Raw genomic sequence first — 5,523 nt, forward strand, 5'->3', positions numbered from 1 at the left:
AGCGAAATATAGGGGATGCGCTCTAAAAATACGTCGAAACGCGACCCTGTGACCGTGGACCGATTCCCTTTGTCCTTTCCCGTTCCTTCTGCACACTTTTCTTCGATCTCTCTCTCTATCTTTCGTTCTCGCTAATGGTCGTCTTCGTCCCCTTTTACTTTGACGTGAATTAAGCCTTTATCGTTTCGTCTCTTTCGCGATGTCTCTCTCTTTTTTGTTGAACAACTTTTTCCATTTGTGGGATAAGTGGACGTGATGAGTCGATTATTCGAGATAATTTCTGGAATTTTAATGCCCTTTCTTAAAGGTTATAGTGGAATAATTTTTATCATTTCGAGTAGATAGAAATTGGAAGAAAATAATTACGTACGTACGTAGTTTAGTCTGATCATTCCAATCTAATACTACTTACGCTCGCTAATTCTGATAAATTCCATTCGCAATTCTCAACATTTCTAGCGTGGCATTTGATATTAATTTTTGTTAGATATTAAATTCTATTAATTCTCATTTTTATTGTTAATAATTTGTGCTTCGATTACAAACGTGTTATTTTTCCAGTGTTTCATATAAATTATAAATAAATTGTGTTATAAATAATTAATAAAATTTGCAGTTTAAACCTTTGAATTTCTCTAGAAATATGAAAAAAAATATTAAAAAATTAGGATTCACGAAATCTCGTTGTATATTTCATCACCTGGACGTTTTCTTTAAAAACAGATTTTACTACGACGGCGATAGGATTCGAATCCTCGTTAATTTTATTTCATTCTCGACGACTTTTTGAATTTCGAAGGAATAATTCTAATACTTTGTCCGGCTGAATCATCATCGAGGCGCCCTCTTCATCGTCATTGTTTCACCGATCGCGCTCTAATTTCCAACCAATTCTTCCCTCGTTTCGACTTATTTCGCGCTTATTCAAAGAGAGAAGGCGAGTTATTTAAGTTGAAAAAGAGAGAAAATAAATGGAGGATTTGATCGCTGTTTGTTCTGTTCTCAAAGATAGGCGGAATATTCTCGAATTTCGAGATATTGCTTTCGCTCAGCCGTGTTAAGATTTTCGATCAAATATATTGAATTGGGGATTCTTACGAATAGAGGATACTTATGCAAATATATATTTTTCTTCCGATTATTAATCTTATTCGCGTAATAATTGAATATCATTGAAGAAATTTAATCAGATTGTGAATAAAAATTTTGAATTACGATTTCTTTTTTAATTCAATATTTTCGGATAAACAATAAGAATATATCACGGTGAAAAGCTTTAAATTATTATTTATTAGAGTCAATTCCACCCTATTGAAAATTTCAAATGAATAATTTCGAAGTGAATTTAAAAAAAATTGTATTAATTAATTAGTTAATCGTAGGAAAAGTTAAATATAAAGAACGATAGTATTGAAACAACTTGATCTATCTAAAAAAAAGAAAAACGAGATATTTCTTCGCATTTACACAGTTTATGAGCTCAATATTTCGTAAAAAGTCTACAAATGATTTTCCAATACTGCAAACGATTCTATGAGGAAAATATCTACAGTTGATCGGGAAAAATATACGAACAGAATGGCTTTTAAGTGATAAACGGCAAGGCCGATCGCATAATCAGGCGAAAGTAGAACAAGGATGAACATGGTCAGACATCATCGCGTACCGCCATCTGAAACAGAATCGAAGAACTATAAAGATTGCATTTCAGAATCAGAGATTCTCTTTATCTGTCCTATCGACTTTGTACAAAACTGTGATTTCTTTTTTTTTACTGTTAATTCCTTTTTTACAATATCAAAAATTTCTATAAATTTATATACTTATACAAAAATTACAAAAATATTTGTTACACTTATTATCTCTTGCTAAATAAATACATTTATTCGTGGAAAATATGCACGAGATAATCGTGTACGTGTAATTCATAATAACGTTATATATAGTTTTTATTTTTAAATCGATCATGAAATACGCTTCTCCGTTCGTGTTTGTAATGCAAATATCGATGATTTTATGTCGAGTTTTTTGCGTGGGCCGTTGTTTTTCACGCGAATTTTAATTTATTTCAATAATTCCCCGTCCACGATAATTGCTTGCGTCTATATGAAAAGAATTTAATCGCAATAGATATAAAAAAAAATTTTTTTTAAAAATGTACTCGTTTAATCCTTGGACCAGGAAAGGCGAATCGACTCTTGAATTACCTTTTCCATTTCATAAATTCCTCGTTCATTTTATCATACACCACTGAAATTGATTTATTTAAAACAACTTTTAATACGAAAGAAAAAAAGGATTATTCTCACCCAAATTATCCCGATTACTACTTTCCCGATTTTCAAAAAATTTCAAACAAACCTTATCGATTAATAAAATATTACACTGTACGTATTTCCCCCATATATATATATCACCCCGTTAAATAAAATAACTCCCATTACACATCATTAAAATTCCACCTCTTCCACCAGCCTCTTCCACAAATCCTCATTTCTCCCGCGTACAAAATTCCATCCCCCGTTCCAACATCCACTTATCGGGGAGAGATCGAGTGAGGCAGCCAGCTTCTCAGCCGCATAACGTTATCGCGTGCAACGCCGTGATATCGCGAAACACGGCCGGCTAAGCCGAAGGAAATTTCGGAACAATGCATCGGGGAGGGGAGGGAGACCCGATCGAGCAACGATTTCCCCGATTCCCCCTTGTCCTCACCCTTGGCCCGCCCCGACAAAGGGGCTTCGTGCCCCGACTTCTCGTCCCGGCTGGGCGAGAGGATCGAACGTGTGGCGCGACGTGACTCCCAAAATTGCATTTTCGCGAGATGGAAACTGGTGGGAGGGGATAAGCGGAGGGGGTCGCTCGTGCGAATAAACCTTCGGGGCGTGCGTGGATTCAAATAAACCTAGAAAGCGATATGACTCGTTCGAGCGGAGCCTCGATGATATTACCGTGGTGGTGGCTCTTGGAAACGATTGGAAATCTTGGGGAGCGTTTCCAAAGTTGAATTAAGAGACGATACTCGAGGTACTCGATGAATTTAAAGGATTTGGTTCGTGGAAAATTGGGGTGGCAAGGGGGTGGTTGCTTTTTGGAATATTTTATATTTTGCCAGAGGTTGGATTTTAATTTATCTTTAAAATGTTTAAATTGTAAATATCGCTATCGAAATAGGTGATTTTACGGGAGGAGAGGTTATTTAGATGTTACGAGAGGGAGAGATTACGTTATAAAAGGAAGATTTCGTTCGGGAGGTATTCGTCTGTTAAATGTTAAAGAATAAATAACACGGGATAATCCTTAATCCTTTCCAAAGTATTCTTCTTTCGTTTTTTAAAAGTGAATTTGTGAATGTGCTCTTCTAAAATAAATTATCTCATCGCCAGCTTGAAATTTCCAAAGGCGATCCCATTTTTCAAAAAGCCGAAAATCAAAGGAGCTGATAAATCTAAAAAAAAAAATTGAAAATTATATTTTCAACGTTATCATAAATATTTTTCGATAATATCTTAAATAATAAAAAAGATATGCTTATTATTAAGCACAATTTATGTAATTGAAGAATAAAGAAAAAATTCATAAATAAGCTTGTGCATAATATTTAATTTGATTAGTTTCACAGTAGTAGTAGAATATTTTAATACAATATGGTTTCTGGAACGGAAATAGGAAATATATTCTGATCACACAATTCCTTATCACTCTTAAAGCAGCTTTAAAATTTTGATAGCAACTGCTTCTTTCCCATCGAATATGAAAAGCATGTATCTTAAATAAAATCAGACACAGAATTTTAACATATTTCATTCTGATTCTAAAATTTATGGTGTTTGGTGAATGATATGAAATAAAATTAATAAAAATATATACACATATCAAATGATTTGTCTGTGGTGTTATAAATTGGCATTCCTCTTGTTCTATTTTTTATTTTATCGTATTTGGATAAACGTGTTTGTTGATATAGGAAAGGATTTGATATTGAACTATTATTTATAATAATTTTATGTATATTATGTATCTGAGAATGTGAGAGATGGACGTAAAAGCAAGAATGTTTGTCGAGTTTCAAGCTAGTTATTTTAGCATGGTTCTGTGTTAAAAGGACTAGTTACAGGTAAAAGCGTAGAAATTTCACATTAAATTGAATTTAACAAAGTTTCGTAATAAATTTCAACAATTTTTCTAATAATGAATCAATCAAACAGTAGTTAGTAATAATTCCTTAATTTTAATATTATCAAAAACCTCGTATGAGAAACCACTGTATTTTCTCACTTACGTTCATTCTATTAAAATTATATTACAAAAATTTCAATTAACATTTTTTTCTCTCTATATTTTATTTGGAATTTATCCCAAGCTTTTATTATAAATATTCCCTTTCCTTCTCTCGCATCACTGTTTATCCTTAATTAATCAATTAATCGCTTTTATGTGCAAACATTTTTTCCTTCGAGAGAAAAGAAACTCTTGAAGATAAATTACCACTGTCGTTATCGTATAAATGCCATTCATATTTCTCTAATTTACATCCGACCAAAATTATATTGCGAAAATTTCGCATTAAAGTTAGACTGCAACTTCTATGGTTCCAGCGAAACCCCATTTCAAGGGGGTATCACGTTCTATAAAAGTTAATTGCACCTGTTCAACGATTTCCATACCATAGTTACGCGCGGCACAACTTCATTTCATTCAAGCTGCTTAAGTGTCGCCGAGTTTCGAAAGTAACACGATGTAAATAATTCGTGGTATCTCGCCACACAGGCTAACTCTTTGACGGTCAATTTGTGGCTAATCACTGCTCGGGTAAAATAGTGGCAAAAGAAGTCCAATTAACGTGCATTTGCATATCTGTTCCAATTCAGAACACGGCCGAGTATAAAATCGTCTTTTTTATCAACTTGGAGGAACGAATGTAATATTCAGCCTGCAATTTGGAATCACTAATAAGAAATAGTGTGAGTAACTTTTATCAATTTTTTTAGATCCTTTGGATCGAGATGAACGTAGCGAAATTCTTGATTCATCGTTGAATAAAAATTGACCAACTTTGCACGTTAATCTTCGACCCAGGAAAATTGTGATGTAATAAATATTTTGTTGAACGAAATAAAAATATATAAAAAAATATACGAAAGAAAAAAGAGAAATGTCATTGAATAGAAGTTGAAAAATTATATTTTTTGTATAAGCATTCTCATCCACTGCAAATAATGGATAAGAGAAATATATGAAAAGATGTAATTAAAAAAAATATTTTTCAATCTTATTTAAATCCTTCGCTCGGTTGGAAGAAATGGCGCGTTACTTCATTACATAAATCCATAACAATTACATAAGACGTCGAAACGAAACAGGTGAGTCACTTTTCACGTGTTTCCTGCTACCCACGATAGTCGATAAATTATAATTTTATGAGGAATCCATTGAAATAAACTCATTTGTTATTACAATTTTATTAGAATCTCACTAAAGACACTTGTTAAAAATATTATGCTAAATGATTGTCACAAGAGA

The sequence above is a fragment of the Apis cerana genome, linkage group LG5, assembly GCF_029169275.1.
Source record: "Apis cerana isolate GH-2021 linkage group LG5, AcerK_1.0, whole genome shotgun sequence".
NCBI lineage: Eukaryota > Metazoa > Arthropoda > Insecta > Hymenoptera > Apidae > Apis > Apis cerana.